General features: G+C 42.4%; 1 protein-coding gene across 4 annotated transcripts in view; it reads left to right on the plus strand.

The window, feature by feature from the left end:
• Positions 1-1975: 1975 nt before the first annotated feature.
• Positions 1976-17762, plus strand: part of LOC125763100 (uncharacterized) — a 198610-nt gene continuing 182823 nt past the window's right edge. For 2 of the 4 annotated variants that reach the window (XM_049425928.1, XM_049425925.1), the window contains exons 1-2: positions 1976-2529; positions 3737-4323. The gene's annotated coding sequence lies outside the window, so the exon portion shown is untranslated. Of the gene's footprint in view, positions 2530-3736; positions 4365-17762 lie in introns of all 4 variants that reach the window. The other 2 variants (XM_049425926.1, XM_049425927.1) reach the window with 2 other exon arrangements.

Here is a 17762-nt window from a genome sequence, read left to right on the forward strand (position 1 = left end):
CCTTTGGTAGCTGACTAACGGACTTTTTCTTCATGTCATAATTGGTTACTTCCTATCGGACGATCGAATGGGTCAAATGCGGTTAGCCGGAAAGGGGGCGGAAAAATAGGGATGGCGAGAGGACTTAGTTTTTATACACTTGAGTTTGTTGTTTTCAGCGCTTTTTGTTGCTTCTTCTTCAGCTATTATTAAGGGGGAGATACCAGGTCACTAAATAAATAGAAGCTACATATAGGATAGCGGTGACGATTAGCGTTAATGTCAGGTTAAAACTACGAATTATAATTTCATCGTTTGTTGTGACCTTAAAAGTAAGTGATCATTTACAAGTTAATAGTAAATGATGCTGAGTGAGTATGGTAACTTCATGTAAAAATAGAAGCAAAATAGAACCGAAATTTCGATAGTTCCTCAAAAACGTAACATGTAAGTATTTTCCAAGAAAATTGTTAGTATGCTGATTGATTGTCATATTTTGTACACACCAAAGATAGTAAAAACGGCAATTGCTTTGCTGAGTTTACCTTCTCAGAATCGTACCTATGAATCCTTCCCATGTGCAGTAGGTTCAGGTATCTTGTGTTACTGATCTCGGCAACAACAATTACTTGTCCTCGTTTCATGACCTGCCTCTATTGAGTTGTTATGTTGTGGCAGCTTTCATCCCGACAGCACTCTCAGTCGTGCTCTGTAAGATTCAACTACTCTCGCCACCTTTCGGTGAGAAGATAATTCATGGCTCACTGGCGGTTCGGCGTCGCTCTCCAGTAAGTTAAGTTCATCCGATGCTGTATAGGTAGTAACAGCCCTTGTGTCAAAAGGTTACGATAATATACAGCGAGCAGTAACATGTTTTTTGCGACTAAATTAAGTAAAGAAGAAACCATAAACAGATGCATTTCCACAATTGGATTGTTTTAGAGTTTTTTGTGCGAGTGTTAACTTACTTACAAACTTACACATATGTTCAATTCCTGCCGCATTGTTCTCAGGGTGATGGGGTTTAAAACGAACGCATAGTATAAAAAAAATACACACCGATAGACAAAACAACCGAACTTGTCCATCGTTCGATTCGGCAAATGTTGTCGTTCGAGATTGTTGTTTTTCCCGGACCGATGGCTGTGCGCATGGTCAACGGTCGGTGGGTCGGCATTTGTTTATCATCCTTTCTTCGATTCACTCGGGAAGGTGGCTGTGCAATTGTGTATTTTTTTCTCTCTCTTCTTTCCTATTCCGGGCTGGATAGATGAACACGCGGTTCGGTTCCTCTTTTTGGGTTTAGGGATGTTGCAGGCAAAAAAAAGAGCTAAACTTGTCACAGAAAAGTTTGAGTTGTGACGAATGGACACGAAGTGATTCTTACTGTTTGGCTGTATTTTCTCATCTCACTGACTAGAAGTAGTATCCTGTATACACGCCTCTTTCACTTCCTTTTTTGTATAGGAAGAATTGAAAAATAACAATATTTGGAGAGTAAATTTTTTTTTTGTTGTTGGTTTGTTTATGTCTTCATTTGTGCATTAGATGTGTATGGTGGCTGAGCGATTAGAGGGCAATTAATTTGAGACTCCTATTACATGTAGTGTAGGGAAGAAATCATTAGACGTATAATGTAATTTTAAACATTTTTCCATCATTAGAAGTATAGAATAATGAGGCTTTGAGGCTGATTAAATGGGTATAGAAATATGAAAAATAGTCAAATAATTAGTCATGTTTATACGATAACACTGTTGTGATCGAACATAAGTTTGTGAACCTGTAGGCTCAATCCAATATATTTTTTTAATGTTTTAGTTTTTCCTTAAAGTCCCTAATCCCCTCTTTCTTAGGGTTTTTTTTTCAGGTACGCAAATATTTGTACAAAAAATTGAATAGTACTTTATAAGAACAATTTTAATACTAATTGCATACTTTCGGGCGCTTATGCTACCATCGAGGATAGATTAAAACTGTTGGAAAAAATTAAAAACCACAACAAAGCCGAAAAAAATCCGAAAGTATTTCCTAGTGATTGTCATTACAAACTAACGTAAATATCCTGCATCCATCAATAGCACCAGCTTCTCACCATTGTAGCTTATGCTAACCATCCCATTTCCCCGAGAGCACATCTTGCAAAATCTCTCACAGCATCTCATCGTTTGTTCACGTAATGCTCTCCCACAAATGGATACGTACTCGGTTCCGAAGTCGGCAACATTACGATCCGAGTGGAAATTTTTCGGGAAATATTCCCTATCCCTAACAAGGGAGCAGAAGAGTGACACACAAAAAAACACCCTCGGATGAACGCATATTCGGCACGGATGCTGAAACGTTCGCCAGTTTGGCAACATCCCGCGTCGGTGTAACAGCCCCACTGGTAGGAGTGTCGTTATCGGTCGTTATCGGTTGACGTGACCCGTGGCCTATCGTTCGGGTACGTTATATTGTTCCACCCCGCGATGGTTCGCACAATCGCAACTTTACCATCTGCTACAGTGTTGGGCCAGTGAAATGGAATAGAAAGCAACGATTGTGGAGGTTAGTTTTGGAAATGGCCAAAAAAAAACTACCACTTTCCCTAAATGGGAATAGCGCTGAATCTATCATGACTAGTAAAGGGATGTGTTTTTATAGCACAAAGTGAATGCACAGTATATGAGGAAGATACCTAAAAATCCCGATTGATCGCATCCGGTTTTTGGTGACAGTAGATGTAAGCTTGAGTGATTGGGTGTGAAGTTCGGAACCTCGTAATGAATAAATCAACTCCACAAGAAGGAGTGCGTAGTGAAAAAGCAATCCAAAAAAAAGCATAATCAACCACAGCCGAAACAGTGTCTGGCTACGGTGGAACTCCGTAGCGACTGTCGTTGCGTAATACAAACACAACCGCTGGTACTGCCACGGCCACACTAAAACCTGCTCAGGATAATTCAATCAGCTTGGCCGGTGAGCTGTTAAAATTTGAAATCGATACCCCACAATCGGGGCGTTGCGTTGTTATCATTACCACCGTTCGTTTGCATTACGGTTACGCATTTCGCAGACTCGTAACGGAGCCTTCGCTCCCCCACCGTTATCGTAAGCGGATGGTGAGAACTTTCTCCGCTAAAAATAATAAACCATAAATGCCCGGAAACCGTAATGGTACAACCGTCTTCCGACCGGCACTGGTACGTAGTAATCGAACGCGAATGGAAAGCCTGAAGCCTGCTCAGAAGATAAAATTAAAATAATCACACCAACCTGCAGGCAGCATTCGGATGGTTCCGTGGCATAAGGGCCCGGCTGGTGATGGGGATGGGTGTAAGCAGGAAGGGTAGGATGGTACGGTCGTTAACGCACAGGCAGCTGGAAAGAATCTCGGAAAAGCATAACGAAATTGTTGTGTGCTTTTGCTGCGATGCGAACTGATCAGGCAATGGGGAAAAGGAACGCAAAGACAGGGAAAGGGAATGGTTGGTTTGAATGGGAATGACTTTTCTTTTATGTAAAGTGCGATTCTTTTTTGTAGTATGGCAGTTCAAAAGAATGTTCATGTGCCCCCTCTTTGCAAGGATGTTCGGATGGCATGGAATGCTCTAGATAAAATAGAAGAATCACTTAAGATCGAAGATCGCGATCGAAGGTTTCCAAATACTGGGCGAATGAACCGTCTTTGGCGAATGTTAAAATACAACATTGGTTTAGCTTTAAGCTGTAAGTGTTTTGTTTCGTTGTTTTGAAATCATTTACTTAATTTCAGGTTATCGTTTGTTGGGTGTGAGTACTGAAAGATAAACGCTCTAGCGCTGTGGACGTTTTTCCCGAGTTGGAAAACCTCGCCACTAGAAACTAGTGAGTGTTGACAGTTTTGTGACGGTTCGCGGAATGTTTCACGGGGTTGGATTAGTGTGCGTCTGTTTATCGAAACCAGCAGCAGAGTAAAGTGAGGTGTCATCAGCGTGGTACAAACGTTGACAGATACGCGTGTGTGTTGTGTTGCTTTAAATCAGAGGAATGTCAATCTAGTGATGACCGGCTCGTAAGGATAGCGCATTCTTGTGAAGAGCTGTTCTCAAGTATTCTATACCATAAAAGCCGCATCGTGTGTGTGTGTGTGTGTAATGTGGTAAATGTGTATGTGTATGCGTATGTGTGAGTGCAATTTTCAAGCAGCAATATCATCCCATAAAAAGGAAAGGTGAAGTGAATGTGTAAAGAAAAACACAACTCCCAGGCAGGCAAGAGGCGTTTTCTGCAGAGTCCCGCTTCAGGACATCGCGACTACATTAAAGTGCAGAAATACGCTCAGTAAAGGAGTTTCGCTTTTCGCATCAGCCTGCAAACTAGGTCAGCTATTTTTATCAACATTCTTGTAAAACCGGCGCAAGGTATATATGTATACATATTTTTCGGGAGTTTCTCTCCATCTCTCCAATAAACCATAATGTATGGGGGGGGGGGTAAGGGTTTGTACTACTGCCATCAAGTGGGTGAACATGTTAGCGATTAAAAACCGGTTGTGACATCTCCGGCAGGATTAATGCCCACGGGGGAAGAAATCTCGGGCATGGCTTGGAAAGCGATTTCCGACCCAGTTCTGATGCAGGTTCTTATAATAGTTTTGCTATTCAAAAAGCCCGTTCCCAAGATTTGCATCATCCAACTTAAGCGGTGACTGTCGGAGTTTGGGAACGTTGTTTGAAATCCACTGTGGACCATTTTTGTATGCCCCTTGCAGTGTAGCGAGCTTAGACTCAGCCAAGTGGGCGCATAAGATGGGTACGGAACTTTTAGGATTGTATGACCTTTCGCTCTTTGTGATGCTGAAGTCCTGTGAGAAACTCCAAACAGAGGCATGCTTCACCAGCGCACCGGGGCAGCTGTTGCTGTGTGAACGGTTGTTCGCAGGCAGCTACAGAACACAGCGGACACTGTATACCATTTCACTGCTCATTAAGCAACCCCCCTATCCCGGGGAAGTGTCCCGGTGATCCCTTCGGGAGCAGTGTGCGTCCCTTTTGTTTCGAGCGCACCAGCAGACGCAAGTGTACGGTAGTAGCTGGTAAAGTCATAATCACTCCTTTGTTTTACCGGAGCTAGCTCAGCATCAACGCTTCCCGGAACGGTAGTGTCCGTTTTGGTAGTGTTGTGTGGCTTTCTTGGGTGGCACGGTGGAACCACCCTTAGACCAAAGCGAATCTTCCCGTTCGTTCCACCTGTTTGCCCGTTAGCGGAAGACTGCGCTCTAGTGACTACCCTTCCGTGGCACCCCCGGGGAGGTTTTAAATGTGTCGGTTTTGCCAGTTTTGCTTACCTAATTAAATGCTGACCCGACCGTCAAGAGCAACAGCGAACGACCGGTTACATCCTATCGGAAAAGCGTTTGCGAGGGCAGAAGGCAGTTTCTTCCAAGCGCCAACAATGGACGGAGGGATTAGATGATGGAGTGTAATTAGAGATGGGCGTTTTCACCGGCATCCAAAAGCCGTGGTTCTACAGGCGGCCAGTGAGCGGCGGATGTCATCGATGGACGGTGGCTGTCGATTGATAAGTAGCAAATGACTTTGCGGTTCGCTGGCTGGTATTGTAAGACCGTGGCTGATCCGTTCCATTAGCGCGCCTGATGATGGTGGATTAAACAGCAATTTGCCTGTGTTTGTGGTTTCACCTTTTTCCTTCAGCGGTCGTGCGTAATGAAAGCGCTTTCGGTGGAACTTTAGCAAAGTTAGCACAAACAAGACAATGCCACAGCAAAAGTGACGGTAAAAATGATGAAGTTGTAATTCGGAGAATTTCCCTAAGAGTCTGGTCAGTTTGATGTTGTATTCAAAAGTTTTTTTTTGGTAGCACGGTTACTTCTGAGAATTTAAACTGTTATGATGATGGTTGATGGAAAGTTCTGTTGTTTTGTTAGAGGATTTTTCCTCCCTAAACCTGTGAAGGTAGTCGCTGTTATCTTCAAAGATCTTTTCGAAATTGTATTACTATTTTTAATATATTTTATAATAATTTAAATAAATTTTAAACATCGTTCGAATACGTTTGTATTGTATCAAATTACATCACTGTAGAAATGAATAACAATGATATCGAGAAACAAAAATTGTGACCCAAACAATGAATAAACCAGTACCGTAAAGGTATCTTACGGTAAAGGTTCTCAAAGTCGACTTCTTAGCACATAATACAAAATCTTTCGCAAACGTTTGTGTAAATGGAATGCATTAAAACTAATGAGCCACCTGCTCGCCCAATCTCTGGGCCCAAGCTTTTGGTTGGGTTTGGGTGGGTGAGGCAAGGAAAGGGGGGTTAGACAAGTTCTTTACCATTCTGGTATCATGGAAATGTTTAAAATTTAAATAATAACCTTCACCTGAAATCCAGCCTGAAAGTGGATGAATAATTGTTTTTGGCTGTACTTTTTTTTCTTCTTCCTCTGTTGTGCGTATTGTGCGAAATCGCTCCCGGCATGCTTTTGCAAACCTAATTTATTCTACGGGAGCGTTTACAAATTTCGTACCAACCGAACAAAACATAGGAAAAATAATCCACGTTTCTTCACTGACACCTTTCGCTTACCGCTGTTTTGCTAAGGTTGACCCACATCTTGCCAGACTTCAGAATGGGGAGTTTTCGATGAAAGTAATAAAAAAAATATATACACAGGCACATAAACATAAGCACAAACACACAGAAACTGATCCACACTCACACACATTTCTTCTGTGCCCTAAACAAACTGAGCATCACCTTTTCGAGGCCGGGTGCCGGATTTATGTACCGGAATGTTTGTAACGGCGAGATTTGTGCGGTACTAGGAAAAAATAAAACAAAACCAAAACCAAAAAAAAACATAGAACTCGGTAAAGTTATCCATGGCTCTTGAAAAAGTTCTATCCGCTTTTACCCAATTCTCCTCCGCTTCCCCAAAAACCCGTCGTGCGTGTTTCGTACAATTCACAAACCAACAGTTTCGACCTATTAGGAGCTTTTGAAAATAAGCTTTAAACATGCGTTTGAAGCGAAACTTTTGGTGCGTGGGTCGGAAATCGTCCACGGCTTAGATGATTCGGGTCAAGGAGTTGTGTGTGAATGTGTGTGTGTGTAACTATTAATCGATGTTTAGGTTAGACTTGGGGGCATATTATTTTCCCGGCACTTTAACTTTGAATGGTTTAAGTTTAAAGTGTGTAGAATTTATGCAACTAGAAAGTGAGAGGCGAAAATGCGCGATGAGTGGCTTAAAAGCAATAATGTGTTTCAACATAACCGTTTAGCATAAGAGTCGGAAGCATGGAGTGAAAACGATAATTTTTTATCGTTTGCAATACTAGCTTTAAAGTAAAATTTTATTAACTCATCATTAATTACACAATTAAATTTAATTCGCTTCCACTGCTAAACTTCACACACACAGACACACACACAGACACACAACGGCCAGACACACAGACCCCGAACGCAACGACAAAGCAAATGGGAAAGTGAAAGGGGATAGTAGAGAGTGCGAGAGAGCTTAAAGCGTGAAAAGCTTGATTTATTGCCTACCCAGACTACTCTGGAGGGTCATTTCCCCCGCCTCCTTCCACCCCTCCATACCTTCCAACAACCCGAAGCAATTCAAAAAATAACGGGACGGGTTCGAAATGTTGTTGGTCGGATTATCCTCAAGAAGCGAATGTTAACCGTACACTTTACGGTGTGGAAAAGCAAAGCACTGCGCCGTAACGTCGTCGAGTAGACATATGAGACGTGGTGCGGGAAACTGTAAAGGACACGCTCCGATTCCGACCTGACTGGAAGAGTGTTGTGGTATATTGAAGAAGAAAAAAAGAAAGACAGCAAAACACAGAAGTAAAGAGAATAAAATGGAGAGGGAAAAAAACGAACGCCATTTACCTTACCTTCTTGTGTTTTGGGGTATACCATCGCGATGGTATCCTTTTGCTTCGTTTCACATTTCGATCGGCCAAAAAGGAAATGGAGGCTGTTTACGGTTTGCAGAGAAAGAAAGAAAAAAACATAAACCCGTCGTCACCAGTCGTGTGGGGAACGTACCGGGTTAGAGAACGAACTCGCGATTCAAAAAGCGTTTGAGAGTGAATAAAAAAAAAAGCTCAAAATGAAGGAACCGCATAAAACTTCCACACCGAATCCGACCCCGACAATATCCGGTCGGTGGTGCGCCTTGTGAAGTTGGAGTTGGAAATTGATATGTTTGTTTTAAATTGAATTTCAGATCTACTGTCGCCACGGGTATGGACTGCTGGTGGGTTTTTTTCGGACGAACGGTTGAGACAGGGTTTACCAGCCGAAGAGTAAGAAAAAAACAATAACATTAATAAAGAAAAAAACAAATCTACACTACCGTGTCGGGGGTGTGGAATCGCAACAATCGGAGAGATGACACTTTTATGGCAAACGGTGGTACCACATAAATAATGAAAGTGTGCAGGCCAAGCATCATCAAGACGATACCGTGTTTATTTATTTCAATTAGATTCTTTATCGTGTATCATTGGAATGGAAACGAGACGCAAGCAACGGTCTAAACTCAAACCGTGCGGAAGTGTTCCGGAAGCGCTTATAAAGGATTTCTGATAACAGCGCTTCTTGACACTGTACAAACGGGTACAAATGGATACGGATCAAGTATCGACGGAGAGAAAGAGAGAGAGAGAAAGAGAGAGAGAGAGAGAGAAAGTGTAGTCAAACGATTGCTTATGGATAAATGTTTATCCGTACGTGAGTGGTTCCGGATTCGATTCAAAACGAGCCTTTAAGTCGCAGAACGGACTGGGCCGGGGGTGGCCATTTTGTCGCTATGATTGTTTCTGGCTGCGACAAATTCTCGCTGGTGACCTTTTTTTCGCCTCCTCCCCGCCCAAACCGATCTGTGTTTCCTCGGTTGATCAGGGACGGTAAATATCTTCCCATCGGGTGGAAGGTTTTGTCGCTCGTTCGTTCGCCCCCACCCACCCTGATCGGTTGTACGATTGGAGTTGTCGGAATCAGGTTTTCCCGATGGATACCGTCTATAGTCTGTTTGCAAGAAACATCCCCACACATAGACACAACTGGGCGATGGCAAAATGCCGAACCGAAAGGTTTTGGGGGGGGGGGGGGGGAAACAAAATAAGCTTTTGCACGGGGCGTGAGTTTTGCACATCTGGTATGCGCCTGTTTGGCAGTTGTTCTCGATCGTCACAGGTCATATAGTTTTGCTACTTTGCACTTCTTTTATCGAGACGACATGTGGGTAGTGTTGCTTTAAAATTTTCTAAATTTCACATTCAAAATGGTACAACATTTTGTTTTGCCAAATTGTATAGCTGCTTCAAAGTGGCTTTTGTTGAAATTGGAAAAAAATACGCAGATGGGATTTTTTTTCGCAGAACTGATATTGTGAGCGAATCGACTAAAGAAATGGTAGACAAAAAAAACTTATAAAACTTACCTTCTATGTGTTTTGTGGACTTTGTTTGGATGCTGTTAAAGCTAAAGCAAGCTACCCATTGGTACATGCCACGTACGGTGGACACACCATGCGAAATGGACCCGATGTGAACGCAGCTTGACTTGGCATTCCCATTCCGCCGTTTGCAAAATGGTGCGAAAGTTTTTCTTCTGTTCCAGCAGTTCAGTGAATGGAACACGAAAGAGAGATAGAAGGGAAAAAAAGGAAAATCATAATGGGCAAAGTGTGGAAAACAATTGTCTCTTACGGTGCCCATTCGATATTTAGGCCTGACCCATGTGCTGGTTGTGGACGTACAAGAAAAAGAAAAGACACAGCGTGAATTTTTCATGCAACTCTCCACCCTGGAAGTCGATCTGATCCTCAAGAGACATCCACAGTGCCGCTTGTCTACTGCTTGTTTTGAGTGGTGTATGTTTATGTTGTTCTTGCCCCTTTCTCACTTTTCTCTCTTGCTCCATTGTCGTTTGTCAGTTTATATTACTCTTCTGTCCGTTTGTGTACCACTTTTGTACCCAAGAGCGGCGCGTAAAATCTGTGTGCGAATCAGACCGTTTCGGTTTTGCCACGACATTAAGGGATTGGTGTACCCCCAACGGTAGACCCCCGTTGGGTGTACCGGTGACACAATCGGCTTGTGGCGTAAGCAGTCCCATGGTTTCGTATCGGACGTGTGTGTGTTGATGATGGGTAGGAAACGGGTTCCAAACGATGTTGTCTGCTGGTTTTGTTTTGGAGGTTTACTTTTATCATCCCACGGACGGACGCCGTGCTGTGGGGTACGGTTTCGAGTTAAAAAATGTATGTTATGCTCTCAAGAAAGAACTCCCGACGGATGTCGCGGATGCATTATGGGTCGCCGTGTAAGTAACTGAATGAATTGTGTGTCTGGTTTGTTTTTTGTTTGTGGGGGGAAGGATTGTAAGAAAGTGGCGATTTGTTTTTTGGGCAAAATGGAAAAGGTACTTTGCGAAAGACATATGAATGTAAATCTATTTTGTGGTTTGAAAACGGGGAAATTGTAGAGTGTTGAAAATGATATTTCAGCAAGCTGTCTCTTAAAAAGATAGAATTAGCTTATTAATATTGTTGATGTGCTAAAATGCTTCAGATTGGTTAGAAAACCTATTCTTTTATCCATTGGAACTTATTTGCTAAATAGCAAGCTTCATTTGGGCTGACGAGACGGCCCGGTGGTATATGTGATAAACGACGATGGTTTACACGGTAGGACCGCGTATCAAATCCCATCTGAACTGTTCCCCCGATTAACTTTTCGGTTACGTGTTAAAAACAAATCTTAATACGGCCGTTCTAACCAAACAAAAAAAAATACATTTTTCAAAAGTACTAGGCGTCTCCATCGACAATTATTTAGTATTTTAGTATAAGTAATTGTTTTCTCTATTTACTCTGTCTTTGCCGGCGTAACCTTAGAGGTAATTAAAGCCAATAAGAGAGAAAGAGATAGAGAAAGAGACAGACAGAGAGAGAAATTTGGGCTGAGGAAATAGTAGAGACACTAAGGCGCTTGTCCATCATTCGGCTAGAAATAGAAATACGACGTCTGATAGGCTGAACACATCCAAGTTATCTAGATCGACAGTGGTAGTTAGAGCACATTAAGGAAGAATGAGGAGTGAAAACAATCTTCTATGGTTGTCGTAAACCTATTCTATCAGTTTGATTATTCCTCAGTTTTAAGTATCTTGTTTTTAGCACACCGATGAATAGGGCAGTCATTGGTCTGTGAGATTGTTACACGATTTCATCAAGAGTTTTACAATATCTATAAACCTTATACAAAATGAAAACAATGTTCCAAAACAGACCCCCTTAAGCAGACACCGCCACACTGTGGGCAACCCCAGTCAATAAATGGAAGCTAATAAACGCTCGCCGAACGCGCTCATCTCAATTGCTATTCACGCCGGATAGCTTCGGTTGATTGGAAAAACCCGATAGCACGTGAAATCGATCGTCCGAGCAGAGTGGTGCCATAGTGACTCCGAGCAGGAATTTTATTTTTCGAGGTTTCCGCAAGAATGCGCTTTATTCAACACACACACACACACATCATTGAACTTACCGAAATAGTGTTTTGTTTCGGGGTTTCCCAAGGACCAATCTTCAAGCACCAATGTCCTAAGACTTCAATAAAACCCAACTCCAAAACGTGTGGCGTGTTGCTGTGGTAGTTGCACCACTTGACTGCGCCAAATGTGCACGTAACTTTTCACTTTAGCTTGGTGTAAATGTTCCTTTAACAGTTTGGTTACTAAAAAAGAAGAAAAAAAATGTAAAACCCCACACTGTAGTATGGCGCCGTGCTGGGGGTTTTATGTCTGCACATCCTTCGCCTGTGGTGTGGGATTTTGATTCCTCATCAATTGATGAGCTTTCGTGACGAGCTTGGCAAACGAGTGAAGTAAAGCGCATTAGCTTCCACTTTGGTTTTGCACGTGGAGGTTCTGCTTTGTGTGTTTTTTTTGTTGGTTTGGACGTCGAGCAGTAGCCGCCATTCATCGTTTTTGATGACTAAGTGCTAAACCACCAAGGTGTGACTTGCAACACACGGGCGAGATGCTCCAAGTACAAGACACTCGTGCAAAAAGGGGCATGATCAATATTCAGTAGCAGCAGAAGAGCATAACTTTATTTTTTTATGAGTTGTTTCGTCGTTCCTTCACCACATGGTTCGAGACCGAGCCGAGCACGGTAGTTGAAAGCGAATGGAGCTGTTAGCAATGAAATGAAGTCACCGAACGTGTCTCGGGATTCGGGATTCTTACCAGGGGTTTGGCTCGATTGGCTTTGCGTACACAAACACAGCCGGGAGCAGGAATTCTGAGACGAGTTCGTAGAACGTGCAGCTTCGGTTAACGTATCATCTTATTTCATTTCGTCTCATTTAAGGTTCACTAGTCGCACTCTAACTGACTGGTAAGGTGGTTTTCGGTGAAATGTTTTATCAGAGCGTAGCACCTGTCTGTTGAAGTCTGTCAAATCTGTTCGCAAACTGTACGCTCATTGGTGGTAAGCTTTATTGAGACTCAGATGTTGGGATAATTTTCCCATCAACATAATATGTAACTGCATCCATAAGACATTTCTCTTTTCATTTACCTCAAAGCGATTCACTGAAAAAAAGCACACAAATTTGAGGTTATATCGTATATAAAGGCACTCTCAATATCAACCGATCATCAATCGTTTTGAAATTTCTACCGCTTGGTATCATGTTTCGAGGTGAAACGAAATCCGTAAACATTCAACCAAAACCCCGTACGATGCAATCTTACACAAACAAGAACCGGGTTCCGGGTTTACTGGTCAGAAATTGTTGCCGGAAATCGATAACCGATGTTTGCCGGTGTAATTTCTCCTAACTAATTTGCAGCTCATCAAAGGCAAACTCAATCAATCAGTGGTCAAGGAAAGAGGAACGGACACGGTTTGCTTTGGCAGGTGTTTCGGGTGTAATGTCTAGAGGTCCAGTGGTTTGTGCGAATACATTTATCTTGCGTTCAGAAATATGACGCCACCAAGGAAAATACAGGAATGTGGGGATGGAACGAAAATTTTCACGGAACAGGTGTAATTAAATTTAATTGACCCTTGGAAGGGCCGATCCGGTCGGGTCTATTGATAACGATCTGTGAGTGTCAACTTAAATATAGGTTATAATTCTCTGGTAGGTGTTATCTGCTGTTAATTCGAAACTTGTGTTTTTGCTTGGTAGAAGAAAATTGGAACATTTTTCCAGTGGTAAATTATTGATCCTGTAATTAATGGCGTGAAGGAAAAATGATAAAGGTTCTTTAATAAGTTAGTAGTAAGGTATTTTTAAATGGTTTTTCTATTTATATTTGTTATTATTGTTTTATCTAGAGTTCATGAAATATTTCACACGTAAAAGAAAAAAATCCAAGGAAAAGAATAAATTTAATATTACTCTCCAATGATGCCACAATTCTTAAGAATTGAATGAAAACCAATACGACTCAAAATTTGTTAACTGAACTGAAGCCTTCGATAGTAAAAACATGCTTCCTCTCAGTTTCATTCCCCGTGCAATTTACCCCAACCAAAGTCCTGAACCGTTGATTGACCGGATTTATCGAATTTTGCCATCCATCCACCCCACCCCAAATCGATCGAAATTGTGTTAACTGCTGCCAAGGGACACAGGCAGCCACCGGAAATCGGAGTTGATTTTGCAGGATTTTGATTCATTGCTGTTCCCCCTTCCCGTGCCATTCTCTCTTCTTACGCTTCCGTTTTGAGTTTACTCCTACGTTGACGTCGTCGACTGACGATGCTGATGATTCCAATCATAAGATGATGATAATGATGCCCGTTTGAATAAGGCCGCAGCCGATACTCGACCTACTTGTCGCCATTCGGACGAATAATGGGCAACAAATGAGTGGTTTGGTGTTGCGAAAAATGGTTTGAAACGGATCCGGCACTTTGGTGCACACCGGTACGGGTGAGATTGTTATTCAAATTATTTTGCTTTTTTTGTGTGCGCTACCGTGCTGTTGCGTAGCAAATCGAATGAGGTGGAGGAAGGAATGGGAGAAAGGGAGTGGTGTAATGGGAGAAAATATTTGAATAAGTGATTTCGTACCGATTCGCGTCTTACGGTAGGGAAGAAAGCATTTGCGGCATTGCTGGTTGGCGTAAATATCAGTGAGCTTTTGTGGTAAAATGCAATGATGGGAAGAAGTATTTGCTTGCGCTAGGTTAAACGTAACGGAGATTGGAAGTACGTAAAGTGGAAAGGAATATTTTATAATGGACAATCGTCAATGTTTTGCTACCGGTTTCGCCTGGTATGTTCAATTTTGGTAGCGAAGTTCGTGGAATTTCGAACGATAGGCTCGTTGACAATGAGCAAACGACAAATCATTAAGCATGAAAGAGTTGTATGTTAGAGGGGAAAGATAATGTACGCTAAAGATAATCATGTTTTTTCTTCTTCTGGTACATTGGTCACAAAAATTCAAATTTGCTTGACAGTGAAGTAAAGATTTCTATAGAGCATGGAAATACGTACACGTATATTACACAATCTTAAAGAGGCGTTTTTTTTACGGCAAACGAAATGAATATAAAAAAATGAGTTTAATTTTTTTCATTCTTCCGTCGTTTGCCTTTCATTAGGGAATACATGAAATATTCATTTATATTTTCCTTCGTTAGAACGATGGAGGCGCCCAGTACCTTTTAAGTTTTACTCGCGTTCTCTTGCTTTAAGCATGGAAATACACACTTTGACTCAAATTTAAATGAGATTGTAAGCTTGTTTTAGTATTTTCAAATTAGAAATGATATTAAATCTAATATTTCTAGTGTCCTTTCCTCTTGATAAATAAATTAATGAAACAAACGATTAAATTGAGAAACAGAAAGTTGGTTGTAATTTTGCAGTAAACTTTTGCAGTTAATCGCACAATACGCTCTTCACACGATCGCAACTCATTACTGCTAAAGTGTTGCTGATGATTAAGCACCGACGTCCCTGATTGAAAGGGGGTGAGGAAGGAGGGTTATGGAGGCGAGACCCAGTTGACAGGTGGTGGTGTAAGAAAATACGCAATCGTAATCATACTCCACACGTTGCAGAGGTAGGTAGTAGGTGAGCGCGGTCTTGCATTAATATCGCGGTAACATTTGTGCGAAAGCATTGATTGATCGGTTGACTGATTGATGGATTGATTGATGGATTTGGCATGCCTGGTGAGCAGGTATGTGCGCTCTGCAGTTACTATGCTAAATCGTTTGATATTTGTACACACCTTAATGGTTTCACCTGATGTGATCGTACGATCGGGCCCGAGGTGTCTGTTTTTATTTCCCATTGGCAAGTGTGCTAGATGTGTGCCAGCTGGCAGTACCATGAACTTTATGCTGTCGTTGAGCAGAAATCTGTCTACAAAGCGGTTATGAAGCGGTTCTAATTTGTTTCAGCTACACTTATGCTTTCCTTGGAGTATCGCAATTAAGTTTTCTACAAAACTGGCAGCTTCGAAAAACATACTGTCGAAGGTGCCACGTACGTACTGCAGCTTCACCGTGCTGGTCGTTTATCCATTTGAGCCGTTTGAGCTTGGAACTATCCACAAGCGCCACAAACTCTCGCCATCAGGTCAACCGCTTTCCAGTCGCTGATAATACAGAGGTAACGAGCTCGTTTTTCATAAAATCGTGTCCCACTTTCACACCGGTGGTTAACAAAAAAAAAACCCCCACCCCATACCCGAATCCCGATGGTAGTGCCTTTTTTCCTCCCTGCATGTTGCGTTTATTTTTTCACACCTCCAACACTCTCCCCTTACTTTCCAAACCCATTCCATCGCCCAGGGGAAGGAATGATTTTGAGCTCATAATTTAGTGCTCGACACAAGTTCGGCAACACACTCACAAAACAGTGTTGCAAAATTTTGCTGAAACGCAAATTCGAATTTTCCCAAGCGGAAATCCTACCGTCACCGTGGTTGGGGTGCCCCCGTGCTTCGTGGCACTAGGCACCGTACGGTTGCCAGTACGTGCATGGGGGGTTTCCTTTTTATGCAATTTGGGCTTCAGCTAAACGCGCCCGAACGAATGTGGACTATGTGTTGAATATATTTGCAACTAAAATAACTTTCTCCTGTATGTTTGCACTACATTCCAAAAGCTGAGACACGCGTGCAGTCACACACACACACGTGCACACATGGACGGGAAAATGGACGCCCGTACTTTGGGCCACCATGTGTGGCATAATTTTATGTTGCATCCTTACCACCAGTCGAAACTTTAGCTCCACTGTTCCATGCGTTTTTCTACGACCCTGAAAGCGGCTGTGTAATCGTCTCACTGGACAAGATGGTTGGATGGCAAGGAGAAAAGCGGATGGGGGTTTAGGGGAGGAAGGAGGAGAGTGGCCAAAAAATGCAGTGCCATACTTTCTCAATTTCTCTGTACCTTAGTTCCCCCCGTGTCTGGTCCAGCAGGCAGAGCATTATAACAGCAGTGTGTGTTCCTGAACTTCTCGATCACCATACGATGCCATTCGGGGTAGAATTTCCTAATACCGTTCGGGAGTGTCGAAACTCGCTTCTGGTTACCGAGTAACCGCAAAACGTTCAAGCACACTTCAAAGTTCAACCGAGTGCAACTCTCTCTCTCTCTCTTGCTCGCACACACAAACATTTATAGTTCCTATATGGTGTGTGCACTTCCGGAAAGCAACACTTTTCGTGTGCGTGGTCAGTCGTTGAAGTAAGGGAAGCGTGTTTTTGGTGGATTGTTCAGACCCGAAGACTGAAGCTACAACCGGCAACTGTACCGGGAACGCTGATGAAAAAACAAAAAAGAAACAAAGGTACAGGAAAAACAAGAACTCCATGTTGAGTTTGCCGAATAGATAATTGGGAAGCTATTGTTACATTACATTTTCCACTTGAAGTGCATCCGGTCACTCGGTAGCACTCATTGTGGTGGTATGCTAGTATGCCGGGTGAGGAATCTGCACCCAATCCGTACCCCGCCCCGAGGGAGAAATTGATACATTAATTTACACTCGTTTCAGGCACAAAAGAGTGTGGAGAAGCACGCAAATGAGGGACGGAGTGAGAGAAAAGGATGTAATAACATCTTAACAACATTCCACGCTGTGTTGTGCTATTAGAGGTGTAATTATGCAGTGGAAGTTTGCGTTTTTAATTGAAAATGTGGCTTCTGTTTCGATTTAACCCGAAGTTCACCGTTTTTGGGGGTGGGAAATTGAACGTGGGCTGGGGGTAAGATTTATCGACGGCAAAAGCAACGAAACTGAACGGAGGGCGTAAGCTTTGCCAATGTTGCGTTACTTGTATCGAAAAGGATAATCGATAGATACAGGCTGGTACGGGCTTGGTTTCCGTTTCGTTCCATTTGCTCAAGGTGTGTAATTGAGTGGAATAAGCACTGTTAATGGAGCACTTCCTGGGTTTTGCTGAAACCGTTATGCTGAGTATCTGGAGAATGGAAATGGAAAGTGTTTGATTGTATAATTCATTGGCGTGAATAATCGATACGGTGTAGAAATGTGTTTTTAAGGAAGCGAAAGCGTCTGATGATGAGTGTTGAAGGCTACGGTTGCGATAGGAAGGAAAGTTCTTGTGTCAAAAATTAATGTTAATTGTATAAATACATCTTCGATTTTACAAGGTACAGAAGTGATGATGAAATCGGAAATTATTGCTTTGTGACAATTCTTTCACTGATGTTCACTATTATTTCAATGGCGGTCACCTCAACTGGAACTCATATCTCA

Source organism: Anopheles funestus, chromosome 2RL (assembly GCF_943734845.2).
Source record: "Anopheles funestus chromosome 2RL, idAnoFuneDA-416_04, whole genome shotgun sequence".
NCBI lineage: Eukaryota > Metazoa > Arthropoda > Insecta > Diptera > Culicidae > Anopheles > Anopheles funestus.